This window comes from Halyomorpha halys, unplaced genomic scaffold, assembly GCF_000696795.3.
Source record: "Halyomorpha halys isolate HHAL.00 unplaced genomic scaffold, Hhal_1.1 Scaffold836.1, whole genome shotgun sequence".
Taxonomy (NCBI): domain Eukaryota; kingdom Metazoa; phylum Arthropoda; class Insecta; order Hemiptera; family Pentatomidae; genus Halyomorpha; species Halyomorpha halys.
In genome coordinates, this window is record NW_027116095.1 from 178818 (window position 1) to 194355 (window position 15538).

Below are 15538 nucleotides of genomic sequence, written 5' to 3' on the forward strand. Positions count from 1 at the left end.
TCTTATATACAATATTTACACAATCGACCTGAGGATCCCTGAGTCCACTCTATCCCCCACGTGTGAGGGGTAGAGCAGAGCTCAAAAGATCCCAGCGCATCCCTCTCACCGCATCACTGGTAGTGAGCCAGTGGAGGCTGAGCAAGTGCGCTAAAGCCGCAAACACTCAACTTGAGTGGAGAATCTGACCATTGCCGGAGCTCCGATTGTCCATTTTTATTTTACAATAAGTCTCTTGGCCACTGCCGTTTCAACCTTTTAGGTTGGCTGTCGGGATGGGTAGAACTAGATAAGGTTTGAACCAAAGGATTAGGATGGTTGGAAAGGTTTATATAGAATTTTGAGAATTTGGGTTGTATGAGATCAAGGACAAAAGGGATATGTAGGTCATGGTATAGTGTTCTGTTGGAAACGCAATAGGGTGCATTAACTATGGTTCTGAGGATTTTGGATTGAGATGTTTGGATACGTTTGATGTTCGACGGCTTAGCTGTTCCCCAACGGAAGTATAGTATTAGTAGTTTATTTTCTGGTCAGAGATAAGATGTCCGGGGGAGCTGTACAACTATTAAAAAAAAAAAGAAAAAAAAAGAAACAGGACTGCTTCCTAACTATTTTTTCATAATATACTGTACAGTCAACTAAATACCATAACAGTTTTTCTAAATAGTTTATTAAAATCGATTAAGTTCGGTCTCGATTACAACATTTATTTTCATATTGAGCATTTAATTTAATTGCTTATATTTAAGCCTTGCGATATTCGTTCTACATCCCCTTGAAGAGAATACTTCAACTATGAACTTAATTTCTTTATTGCTAAAAACTGGTCCAGTAATTAGAAGAAATAAGGGATCTTATTCTTATTGAGTTATATCTCGAGAATATTTTTGTTTTTATGAATCATAAAGAGGCTATGTACAGGACTCGATTTCTAAGAACAGGGGAGCCGGAATTGTAACTTTCAGGAAGAGGCGTTGATATTCCAAATTATTAGAATTAAAAAAATAAATTATCGATCGATACGAGCTGTGAATGATTCTTTTGCGAGAAATAAAAGAAGGAGGAGGTCATAGTGTGGCTAAAGAAATAGTCTAACCATCGTGATTTTTTCAAAGTGGTACCGGAACGCCATTCCGGTGCGTTCCACCTCGAATTGAGCCCTGGCTTTGGCAGATGAGGACATAAATAGTAAAATCATGACACAAGAATTCCAACAATGAGATTTAAGGGATCCACAGTTCAAGGTCTCTAGTCCAAACTTACAAAGATTGAGTGACAGAAGTGGGCTACAGGGTGATCCTGGTCTGATCGCAGATCAAGGTGGCGCCCTGGCAGGAGCGATCATCCCATTGAAGGAGTGCGTAGGCAGCCGGAACTGGTCCTGACCTCGGGTAGGTGTGGTCGCTATCTATTACTGCCCTATTGTCCGTATAAGCTACTTAGTATTTCACGACAGGCCTCTAGCTCACCAACTCTTCTTATTGTGACTAACCACTCCAGATCTGGGATTGCCAACTCAACAGAATCCATTTTCCTAATCGTGATGAAATTGTGACTATGCATATTTTTGGGCTTTAGTTTTTTTGTTGTTATTATATAGTATTTATTTATAGATACTTGAAATAAGTAGATGGATAGGAACCTTGCCCGACGATCTTATTTTGAACTCAAGCTGTTTAACGACGTTCACGAGATATCACTGAAGTAATTTAAGCCATCGAGGAATCAAGTCTGGAGCGTAATGCAGTTTGCTTATTCACATCCCTAGCGACGATTACATTCGTTGACCACTTTAAATTGACTGAATGAACAGATCAGTCATTGTTCAAAACTGCTTAGATGTGTGAAAAAAAAGAAATCAATATGGTAAAATACAGATTCTAAAATATATGAAACAAAAAAGGACATAACGGAGAAAGCAATGGCATTGGACACTTTCATTTTCATGTCAGTATTCTAAACTATTTTTTCTAAAAAAAAAGAGAATCATTTTTTAGTTCAGTGGAGTATTTTGGATTATGGTGAAAGAACGGGTTCTGTAATTTTTTTTCTAGAAAACACTTTTTACAATTTTAGAGTAATAAGGTTGTGCCTGGACCTGACAAGTCTACGGCTTTAACATATTTTTCTATACAAAAGAAATTTGTCAAGGCTAAAAGAAAAGTTTCACTTCTGCGTACTGCTCCACAATGCAATTTAAAAGTTATTATTTGAATATCACATCTATCAAGAATATGAGCATGTTGCTCTCATTTGCTTATTTTTTCATAATAAGATGGACTTAATTAGACAAAACGAAGATCTTTCTCATTGGGTACTTGTGTAGATGGGTGACCACGAGCGCTGACGGTGATAGATAACTGTAACTTTACTTATCATCTTGTCATTTCCATGTTTACTTGGTTGGTCACTTGTGTTGAGGTTTTAGTCAATGTGTGTCTTTTCTTTGTTAAGTTGTTATTTGTTGCATTTGAAGTTGTTTTTGTCATATTTCTCCAAGGTTTTTATCAATGAAATGAGACAAATTTAAAATGTCTTTCTACGGAAGAAAACCCATTACAGTATTTCCAAATTAAGGCCCCGAAATCGGATGTTTAATCATAAAGTAGAAGAGAAAGAAGATATTTAAGTTGATGATTTTGAACTTGGATGTAGCAATTTGTGCAACTGCTCATGGTTTTCGCGCCTGGTGGGTGGATTTGATTTTTTCGACTATTTACAAAATGGACTATTTCATTTTTATCGTAAGATTGTTAAATATTAATTATTCGGAGAAAATAAACATATAATTAATCTAAGGGTTTTGTACTATGCTTTTCATTTTTGTCCTTTTTTATTTTTATAATTTTGCTTTAAATTTTATGGTTGAGCAATTATCACTTTAGAAAATGAATACTAAAATAATGGTTTTTTAAAATTTTCTTTTTAAAAAAAGAATGAACAAAAAACCACTAGTTTTGGGATTTTTCCGCGCAATTAATATTTACTGTTTTTTTACCTAGAAAGGACGAAATTGGAAGTAGTTCAATTTGATGGTAAAATAGAATCCACCCAGCTTTTGCCCCTTTCTCTTAGAACAACCAATATACGTAATGGTTTACGCATCATTAATTTTTCGGTTCCTCATTACTCAGTGGCATCTCTACAGAAGCCATTCCTAATATAGTAACATTCCTTAAACCTTTAACATGCCTTAAAAGTGTTATAGATCATGAACACTTCTCATTTTTTAGGCCAGATAAACTCAATGTAAAGGGAAAAAATTGGAACATTACACGAGAAACTGCTTATGACAATTTTTTAAAAATATTTGTTAGTGCTTGATTCAAACACTTATAAAATTTATGAATGATAATTTATTTAGAAAAGAAATAATATATCTAAAAAATAATAGAAAAAAAATTATATGGTATATAAGTTATATTTATATTAAACTATATGGTATCATATCTATTCAATCGTTTATCAGAAGAACTAATAAATAAATTAATTACAAAAAACCAAACTAAAAAAGAAATATTTATCTGGGTACTTTCTTACTTCTATGATTTCTAATAATTAATTTTGATTCACCAAAGAGCCACATTTACCTGTATTTTTTCTCAACTCCACATAATTTATTTATTATATTACAATTAGAATTAACAATGTTTGTTTGTGCTTAGTAACAAATATTATTTGATCCTTATTTTTATCATGTTCTGTATCATCTTGTTTTATTCTCATTATTATATTAATTCACTAATTGTAAATTTGCAGCTTTATTATTCACTTCAAATCCTGTCATTTTTATTATTATTACTTTTTAATAATTATTATTTTATTTTTATTTCTTACTTTTTTTTCATTTTATCAGTTGTTAATTAAATTATTAGTTGTATCATTTGAGATCAATTCATATTGTACTTATCTAGCTTAAAAATTGTGTAACCTCCACAACGCCTTAATAGTCAAAACTAAAATATTTATATTCGTTATATGTTATTTTGGCTAATAGATGTCATCTGGAAGTAATTTTTTAAATGAATAAAAAAAATTTTAATTGTTCTTGTGTGATTAATTCTCATCATCAACGCTATAACATTTTAAGTTTGGGCTGGTAGGTTTTGATAATATTTATCTGTCACATTAAATAGTTCTTTAGAAAAGTAAAACAAAACGCTAAGGTAACGTCATGAAGTCCTAAACTACTTAAATCGATTTGTTACTATTTATACTATATAGTACCGCTTTGTAAGACAGCTTATATTCCATACATCCGTAAGAATGAACAATCAATCTTCAAAACACCCACACGAACAACGGGTGTTCCCAACAACACATTATGTAGCCAACAGTGAATTACAACAATACGAGCTGTAAATTCGACCATAAAGGTGAATGCCTCCTCGCTGGTGATTTATCACTCCCTGGGAAATATATTTTCTCCTTATATACACCCACACCAGTACGATAATGGGTAATCGGATAACTTAGTATTGATATGGGCTTCTTTTGTTTTGGCTTGATGAAAGTAATGGTTTGACTGAAAATGGACTATAATGTTGATTATGTGTTCAAGGGCTGCTTTTGGTTGTTTATTTGGACTTCACGTATATGACCTTTCGTTTTTCTTGATTAATATGCACCTTATGCATATAATTCTTCTGTTATTAGATAGATTTGAGCACCATTAGTGTTTCATACCCCCCCTTTTTTTTCAGCTCATAGTAGTGATTTTTTTTCACTATTTTCAGCAATGAACCCATGAAAACAAAAATTAACCTTCCCTCAAAATTTAAGATTTTACGTTTCAAGATATCGATTGTTTAGAAAAATTGTGCCGAAATACGAAAAAGTAGAATTTTACAGAACAGTTTGAACCTCACCTATTATGTTTATATCTCACTTCGCTGATAAAATCTCCAGTCAAAAATTTTTTGTAAGTATTATATTCTTTTTTTGTTTAAAAAAAAAAGTAATTAATCTTTATTTCTTTACCATTAAATTGTAAGTCAGGAACATTTTTTTAGTTACAAAGACTATACTAAAAATAAATGGTTTTTGCAGTAAATTTGTTTGTTTCTGATATCTTTTTAATTTCATATATACATGTATTTATGTATTGCTCTGCATGAATCTTTGCACACCTGAGAAGAAAACATTTTTTTATTTTTATATTGTGCAGTAGATTGAAGTTGATTTTTAAAAACCTTAATAGCTTTAAGAAAGTCTGTAGGACGAGTAAAAAAGTAACCTCACTCTACGCTACTATCTCTGGAATACGTCCGATTCTGAATAAGATCAAAACTTTATCAGTATGATGCTAATACGAATTTCAGATTTTTACGGCTTGTAAATATTAGGATAATCCTATAAAAAAAACAAAAAAAAAATCAATGTGTAAAAATATTAGGGATATGTTTTATAAGACCCTTAATTATTTTGAGAAAATAGTTAATTTTAATTACATATTTATTATTTATTAGTTCTATAATTTATTTATATGTTGTTTTTCAGTGATTGTCTGAGGAATAGGTTATTTTCACTTTTGCTACAGTTACTAAAAGCATAGATAATACAAATCTCAATATTTAAAAAATTTAACGGTAAAAAACATATGGTCTCTGTATTTCTACTTTAGATGATTAGGTACGTTAGACGTAGATAATTAGTAGTAGCTCAAGTACCAATAATAAAAAAAATATATTTCTCAGGTATACGTATATATAATTTCTCTGTTATATGTGTGTATGTATAGAATTTATTTTAATAATAATAATAATAAATAAATTTGGTTAAGGAGGGTACGAAAAAAAAGACAGTAGACACCCCTTGATTTGTAAAAACTAATGAATTACATTGAGAATTATAATAGGAATTTATAGATAAATTCATCAAAAAACGTTATAGAGGTTAATTTCATTTGCAGTTTTCCTGCAGTTATAATTTCTCTTTATTATTTATAACTGTTAGGTAATTAGAACATAGTGGTGTCTTTTGCTGGAGACTATTCCCAACCATTGACAATTATTAGAAGTGGTTCAAACTGTCATATGGTAACCATGCTAAGCCCACCAGGCCGATCTAGCAATAAATAAAAAAAAATAAAAAAGTGTGCGTCGATAAGGCCATGTGAGGTTGGTGGTTGGGGAGGTTCAGCGCTCTTCTACCGAACGTCAACTCCTTTTTTATTTACTTTTTATCGCAAATTTAGTTAATAAGACACGGTATTTAGAATTAGTAATAAAATTTATACAGTATTTCACTCTCTACCTCATATTAAGGTTAACTCAGGCGAAGGTACTGTTGAAGAGAATGGTTTTTAATAAAATCCATTCCTATTGAGGAGACGATGTCAACAACCGGTCGAGTGGTAGGACCGCAGCTCAATATGGGATTTAAAGTTTAATTTAGCGTTTATTTTAGTCGAGGGCTGGTGGTGTCGTCCCTTTGCCGCGGCCCGCTCCGACACCGCCACTCCCACCCCCAATCCTCCCCTCGATGTAATTGCCAGTAATCCGTCTGATATGCTAATGCCCTTCCTGATCCGAGCGGCATCTGGACCCTGGGGGGCACTCCATGCTCTTAATTAACATCATAATGTCAGTCACCGGATACATCTGACACTGAACGGCCGGCCATCTTTCATCAAATACTTTCTGATAAATCGATATGAGTTCAGATGTATAGGGTGTTTTTTTAAGCCCGATAGAACTTGAAATTGTAAAAAATAACACAAAAAATTAAATTGTAATCAAATTTTTTTTTATTCGAAAGATCAATACGTGACATTAACATTTGAAAATGATTTCGGGCATATGGGCACCGCGGCTGTTCTTGACGAAGCGCATTCTGGACGTCCAATTTTGGGCCACTTTTTCGAGCACTGCTGGCCGTATGTCACGAATAACACGAACAATGCTGGCCTCCAAGGCGTCAATTGTTGCTGGTTTATCAGCATAAACCAGTGACTTCACGTAGCCCCACAGGAAATAATCGAGAGGTGTCAAATCGCACGACCATATGCGGCAATTTTGCTTATTAACAAACCCGTTAAGCCAAAAATGCGCCTCATCGCTGAACACAATTTTACAGAATGCGCTTCGTCAAGAACAGCCGCGGTGCCCATATGCCCGAAATCATTTTCAAATGTTAATGTCACGTATTGATCTTTCGAATAAAAAAAAAATTTTGATTACAATTTAATTTTTTGTGTTATTTTTTACAATTTCAAGTTCTATCGGGCTTAAAAAAACACCCTATATATCGGGCAGGAGGTAGATTCGAGAAAAACAATGTTATGTTATTCACATATACCCATATAATATCATATATAATATCACATATAAATAAGAAAAAAAAATGTACATAGATAAATAAAATTTCAGCAAAGAAGTTTAATTGCGAAATAAATATAATAATTAAATAAAAATACAAATCACATACATATTAATATTTATACACTCAGCTTGAATGGTCCTAAAGCCTGCTCTATTCCTCAAGTGTGAAGGGTGAAGCAGGACTCTTCAAGATCTCACCGTATCCCTCACACCACGTTACTTGTGCTCGTGAGCCAGTGGAGACTGAGTAAGTGCGTTAAAGCTGCAAACACTCTGAAGTTGAGTGGATAAGAAGGCCATTACGAGATCTCCAATTGTCAAATTCATTTTACAATAAACTTCGTGGCTACTTCTGTTTCAATCTTGGAGGTTGATTACAGTGATGAGTAGAAATGGATAAGGATTGAACCAGTGGATTGGAAAGGTTTTCATAGAATTTTGTAAAATATGGTTGGTATAAGGTTTTGGAAACGTAATATGGAGCATTAGCAATGGTTCTGATGATAAGGAATAAGTTTTGAGTAAATAAGGACTTGACCTTGAAAAGCAATTCGGCGTACTAGTCTAACTGGTCTTAGTCTTAATCATTTTAAAAAGAAATAGTGTTTCTTTTTTTTTTTATTAATTTTAACATTTCTTCAATCAAAAAGGTGTTAATTCTGAAAGAATAGGTACTTATGCATCGGTAAATTGTGCTTTAAATTTTTCTATTTAAAATTAACTTAATACTTTACTTAAGTACAATTACGTTAAACAATATATTAAATAATCCTTTACATTCCATGTTTATATTAATACAAATAATCCAAGAAAAAAAAAATGGAATTAAGATATTATCGGAAGACTCGAATCAAAACATCTTCAAAATTTTCAAATAGCAGGTTTTAAACAACCGGCCAATGTTTCACTAGTCAGGATTAGTCCCAAGCGAATCGAGACTGAAAAAGTCGAGGAAAGTGAAGACTATATGATATTTCTATTCAGTTAGTGTAATTTACTGTTATTATTTTTTTTTTATTTTAATAAATTTCATATTTTTTCTTCTAGAAATCCGCTAAATGCTGAAAATGAGAATGGACCCGAGCGATTCTGAAATGCTTTGGCAAAGCATGAAAGATTTAATTTGTATAATTTTATAGGAGGGAAAGTTTCACCAATATATAGTAGATTGTAAATGTTTAAATCTATTATTCTTAGTGAATAATAATAATAATATTGTACTGCATCAGAAAAATACATTTATAGTAACATAGAAAATGACTTATGTTCCCTCCTTTCATAAATTTACTATTATGGTATTTTTAGGCGTTTTACTGTTTTATTTTTTGTAATTTTAGTCTTTTTATCTTGGATTTTTGTTATTAACTACGTCCAATACGACAAAACATGACTACTATACCTCAGTACCTTATCATAGACCCTTATAAACTTAACAGCCATCTTGTTCCCAACACACTCATGTTATTTTGTAAATCTTTGTCATCAGTTGGTTATGCAAATGCTCGCTCGGACCCTGCCATTCTTCTCTGAGGCCACATTTCACGCTCTGACGCCTACCCTAGTGCAGGATCTGCATAGTGATGCGGGTTTTAAACGCCCTTTTGCTCCGATGAACTTCTATAATGAACTTGTAACGTTGTAACAATTATCCGCTGTTACAAACTGTGTCACATGCTGTGGCTCTAATTGGGGAAACGGTAATGAGCCTTTGAAGATTTAAGAAAAAAATATATTTGGCTTAACAAGAATTTTTCAGGGAAAAAAAATCAAGCCACCATATTTAAATTAAGATATATTAATTTACATCACTGTAAACACCTTTATGATTTTTTTTTCTAGTGGGATTTATTTTTATTATTGAAAAAACAAAGCAAAACTTAATAAACCAAATTATGAGTCCACATTTAGTGACAGCGTGGATAGGAATAATCCGTAAATTCTATGATAGCTTTTATTGTAAAACATATATACCCAAATATGCAAAGTGTGTTCATAAAATAAATTCACTCTTAATTTTTGTGTGATCAACATGTGTGATATTGCCATGGCAGAAGCATGTGCCCGTGGTAGGAGGGATTCTTTCTTCTGCTCTAACTTATAATTAAGATTAATATAATTAATGGTTCTAAATGTTTAGAATCATTTACTTAACTGTTTTAAAATGTTAGGTATAAAATTGTTGTGTTCAGATTATGTTATTAAGTTGCTTCAAATAAATACATTTCAATTTACCGGTTACGTCTATATTTAATGGAGTATTGTTTACTAAAAGTTAATTGAATAAGCCAATTAATTGACAAGCAGTATTTTCGATTGATCCATTGTTGAATTTGAAAATATTTACGTTTATTATCACTTCCGAAAAATAAATCAATTGCCATAAGTTGATGTATCATTACTTCATACATCACGGTCATCGACTTATGGCAAGTATGGCGATTACTCGGTTGGCGATTATGTATTAGGAGAAAAGTTGAAGTATCTTTTAAATGTATAAACACGTGTGCATATATGTGGAAGTTTTCTATAGAACCCTCGCTACATTGTATTTGCTATACTCATATCGCTTTGTAAAAGAAACCTTTTCCCCCTTAGGATTCTCTTCTTCGATGTCGATGACTTATTGCGCTACAGCGTCTCTACTTCTTCGCCGACGAGAGACAATGTCCTCAAACCAACGGCCTCGCTGAAGGATATAGGACTTGGCTAACTAAGTACCCCTCCGGCAGCTGTTGAATAGGCGAGCGGTCCCTCCGCAGAAGTAGCAGTTTTAAAGAGCTTTGTCTCACCAACGGCTCGGTTATGAGTTATTTGGTTCACATACGCTGCTTCGAGAGCACTCCACTGTTGCGATCTTTTGTCTTTAAGCCTGTTGTCCGAACGAAACGTTAGTGCCAGTTCATTAAGTCCTTAGTTCAGGCTGGGATCGATTTCTACGTTATCAACAGGCTCACTATTTATGATTCAATTGTATACGTCCCTTTTAATTAAGAACTCTTTTGATGTTTCCCTTCTGTTATGACTGAGAAGACCATCCGTGATATTAATTAAAATGCTCTATATTCAATTATAATATTTAATATATTTTATGATGTTATCATTAACATAAGAAACATGTTTGCAATAACTCCGCTAATAACAATTATAGTTGATCGAAAATACTTACTTATTCTCATAGTAAATATTTACTCTCTATTTCGAAATAATCAACTCCATGGGGATCTAACGTCATTCCGATATGGAGATGATTGCCATTGCTGATACTACTGCTGAAGAATCTTGCGGCCTATTTCCCATGCCACGACTTTCTAATCCTTTACCGGATTTAAAATTCTTTATCAAAAACTTACACTGTATAGTAGTTTAGGCATAGACTGGCTCCTATAAAACAAATTAAACAAGCTATAGCCAATTACGAGACGACAGAAACAAGAAGCATCGTTTCGAAAAAAGAAAAGAAGAAGTAATGATAACAAGATTGAGGATCGGCCACTCGAAAATAACGCACTGCCGCCAAATGAAGGGAAATCCCTACCAACAAGTGCCCAATACCGCCAAGTCCACAATAGAAACAGCTGGCAATAAAACACATTAGAACTAGTACGTCAAAATAAAGCAAGCAGATAGAACGGAATGAACAGCCTAAAAAGAGGAAAATTAAATGGAAGAGAAACTAAATTTTATTACCAAGCTAAACAATTTTTAAAAGGAGGACGTGACAGTTAAGGATGTTGGAGTGAGTGTCCCAGAGTACTTACCTTAGAACGCTGTAGGTTCGAGTCACACCTGAATCAGTCAATTTCTTTTTCTTGGTGACCCCAAGAAATGATTCTCGGCATTCCTACAATGTTGTATGTTTCCTCATAGGAGGACTTGAAATATAGTCAAATAAAATAAAATAAATTGAATGATTATTAGATGACCTTATGTAATTAATAGTTAAAAGATAGTCCGGGTGGCGGTACACAAATTGTAGAAAACAATATTTAGTAGTAACCAACATTTAGCACCACTTTGCAGGACTTCCTCAGGGTTAAATGAAAACAAGATACAAGATAAATTGTGCAAAGTGGGGTAAAACGATGTTCACTTATATTTTTTTTCTGCTATTCGTATACCTTGATCACCATGTTTCTAAAACTAACATAAAATAAAATTAAAAGAAATTGGATTGTTTAAATATTGTAGTAGTGCCTCTATTGGTGTGACACAATACCAACATGTTAAATTAATAAAATAAAAATAAAACACTTCTATTTCATCTAATAGGACTATATCCATTTTATTTACTTTTTTATGTTAGTAAATAATTATTCTGATTCACACGTATTCATTTATTCATTTTTACCGTTTCGTCCTTTTCTCTAATACATCCTGTTACTCTCCCCTAATAGCCTAACGTATTCAAGATATGACTCTGTAACCTCCTAACCACCGCGTACTCCACGCACCCTGAGGGGATTTTGCAAATGACGCTAATCAGTCAGGTACTTGGGATATGCCTGTAAGGTCTGATGTATTGTCTGATTTTTTTGTGAGCAGAGGGATGGCACTTGGTGCTGAAGAGAGTGGTGTGGGAACTGACGAAGGCTCGCCGGGGGGTATGCGGGCATATGACTCCAGCCGCCCAGTGTTTGCTGCTTTTTTGGCGCCCGCATCTCAGTGTTGAGTGTTTTACAACAACTGCGCTTCTGTTGGGATGTTTTCTTATGGTACATCCCCTCTTGGGGGCTCCTTGTCTTGTCATTCAGGGCTACTTACTCATTCTAGGATTTGAGAAGAGAGGGTTATAAGACTTTTCTTCAATCAGAGGTGTCAAATTCTCTTAAGTAATATTAAAACGACTGTAATATACTTGACTTTTTTGTTATTCATGTTGATCTGCAAAGTTGTAAAGGGTGCTGTTTTGTGATTTATTTAAAGGATTTTAAATTTATTAAAGAATGAGTACTTCATTAATAATATACTATGTCAACCACCCCACTATTATCGCCTGATGTCCTTCAGAATACCGTTTATAATGTATTTTTTGAATAATTATAAATAAAAAATATATAAAAATTTATAATATGGGAAATAATTCCATTTAAGTATTTAAAATTTTCCATTTTAAGTACTTAAATGAAAACCAAATATTTTATTACAAAATGAGCTGCAATATTATGTTTATTTTACTTTATAGGCCACATTTCTTTGTAATTTGTTACAAAGCTTTTATTGTGAAAAACTCTTAGATGCATTTAATTTTAATAATTTATTAAATTATAATAGGAAATCGAGTCCTCTACCAAAAATTTTAACTTATGAAAAATTATTACTGGTTTGTTATCGATTAGTAATTTATGTTATCTTAATTAAATCTGGTCTGTTATTTATGATGTTCTTAAATGCCTGATAGGGGGCATTAATAAGGTTTAAAGAATCTGAAGGTTCGATGCCGAAACACGCAAAAGTCATTGTTTGTATTCTTTCTTCTCTTATACTGAACTTCATCAAAACACACATTAACTAGGTCAGTACACAATCCCCCACCTACATCTCGGTATTCATCCGTATATTACATTATGTAATCAGTATTTGCTTAAGAAATGTTAATTTATATAATTTATTCATATCAATTTATCACGATGGGTAGCTGGTATAGTCGAGTGGCTGCAATACTGGTATTCGTAATCCCCGTACCCTCCTTGCAAGGAGATAAGCCACAACCCCCTTGTAATGACATAAGGGCAAGGATGCACATTAAATACTTGGATATGATATAAAGACCTTAACATTGATTTATTGTAATTAATTGCTTTTTTGTTACTTTTTAACAACATGAGTACGGAATGAACGAGAGGAAAAGAGATTTAATTTATTGTATAAAGAATAATATTTTTAATTTATTTATTGAAATTTACCATTGTTGAAAAAAACATAAGTAAATGTGATGAATGTTTCAGAACACATGATAATCTTGGGAAGGAACTTATGGATTTTTTTTTGGCATTTATTTATTTTTTTTAGTATGTAAAAACAATTGATTAGCAAACAGAAGAAATTAAATGTTGAACATTAAATTTGCACAGAAGTAAAATATTAAAATATTTTAATACTTTTTTTTTTTTATATATCTGGTAAAATATTTATTGAGGAAAAATAATATATTCTGCCACAAATTAAGGACATTAAGTACTAGTGTTCAAATTTTCATTCATTCGTGGTAAAGAATAATATAAAATTTATTTATATATTTTTATTTTTATTTAATACCAGATCAGCCTTGGTTGATGTAAGAGGTAATTTTTTTTCATTTAACAATTGATTATGGGAGGTCTCATGAGAAAAAAAAATAAATAAAATAACATTTTGGAATGACAATTACAGAACTGACACATATAGAACTTAAAACGGTACGTCCTATAGCAGCCAGGGCTAGAGACTTCGGGTTCTGGTTGGGTTTCCCAAGTAGTAGGTTACGCTCCTTTAACTGTCGGTAACTGGAAGTGAAACTTCATGAACCTCCTTTTTTATGCAATCCCCTATTGACTTCATTTGTAATTCCCGATGCAATTGGCTGTATAAAATTTAAAGAACCCATGATGCTTTGCCATATATTGAAATAGAAATATCTAAATAATATAAGCATCTATAAGTGAATAGTTAATAAAATATTAATAAAACTTTCAGTTATTAATTAATTTCAGTAATTTATTTATGTAAATAATTTTTTTTTTTAAATCTTTATTTTCAGACTTTTACAACAGGCCCTTTTATAATTACATATTCTCTGTAGGAAGTAACTACTACCAAGAGCTATACGGTCCTGCCTGAACATTGTTATAAAAAAGACAGCTTATAAAGATATTAATTCATTAAATTTTCCACGTAACTCTACTTGGTATGTAGTGTGTAGAATTCATTATCTTCATTAAATGAATTTCACTGATCTAATCTGACTTCATTTTTCGTAGCCCACTGTTCTCGCCACCCTACAATCTCAAAGTGCTGGAAGAAGTATTTCTAAGTCCGTTCGCATATTGGTTGTAAACAAGATTAGCCTCCGATAGTTTCCTCTTTACAATCAGTTCAGATCTCTTTTATTTTCTTAGATTTATAGCTTTAATGTAAACCCATTATTTTTTCCGAATGGAGATATATTTGTACCAGGCAGCGAAAACTGGTTTGAAATCATGTATGACTAACTGTAAACATTAGGGGTATTCATGATATTGTGTTAAATGTAAAATGTTAAAAGTATAGGATTGTGATCAACCCAATTTAAACTCCATGTTGTATGTTAATTCCAAGAGAGCTAGTAATCTTTACATAATAATAAAATGTCCCACAGCTTCATCACACCACCTTTCCTCTCCCTCACTTGTTCCTTGTTTCCTCTCCTATTTTTTTCATTACTTTATTATTGTTATCCATTACCTTATTTGACTTTTAAGAGCATCCAAAACAAAAACAACACAAACCAAACTCGAGCTACGAGCTACTAACCTATGAAATCAACAACAGACTTGATAGTATGGAGCTCAGGTGCTCTGTTACGTGACTTCATTTTCCATTTAGTAGACCTATTAACTGACTCTCAACCATCTTAAATATTATTTGTTTTTAACATGCTAAAAGGAGGAAATATTTTTCCATTTAGCACATTTTCCACTTAACACGCTTTTAAATTTTAAACTAAAGATCATGAATACCTATAGTGTAATCGATTCCGTTGGCTTATGCCCTTTATTTTGATGTCGAATCATGAACGTAATTGTTAATAAATTTCTGTTTGATTTTGTAAATATTTTCAATCGGTATAACTATTGAGATAATAATAATTGTTCATAAAGTTTTCATCGGTTTATTAACTGTTATGATGAAATGAAATGTCAAATTAAAAAAAGTGAATTTGAAAAACTGAAGATGAATTTTTTCATAAAGAAGGATGGAAATGTGGTTTAAAAATATAATTCAACTTATCTGTTGACATTTCATCATGTAATCTTTTTTTTTTTTTTTTTAATAATTTATTTATTGATATTTACAACTGTATACACATATATACAACAAGTAAATTTGCTGTAGGTGAAATAGTGACATGATAAAAACATGTGGAGAATCTAACCACTGATAGAACTCCAATAACATTTCTAGAGGAGAAGATCTCGAGGCCATCTTCTTTTCAGACGCCTAGGAGGATTATTAGGTAATGAAGGAGAAGCCAGGTT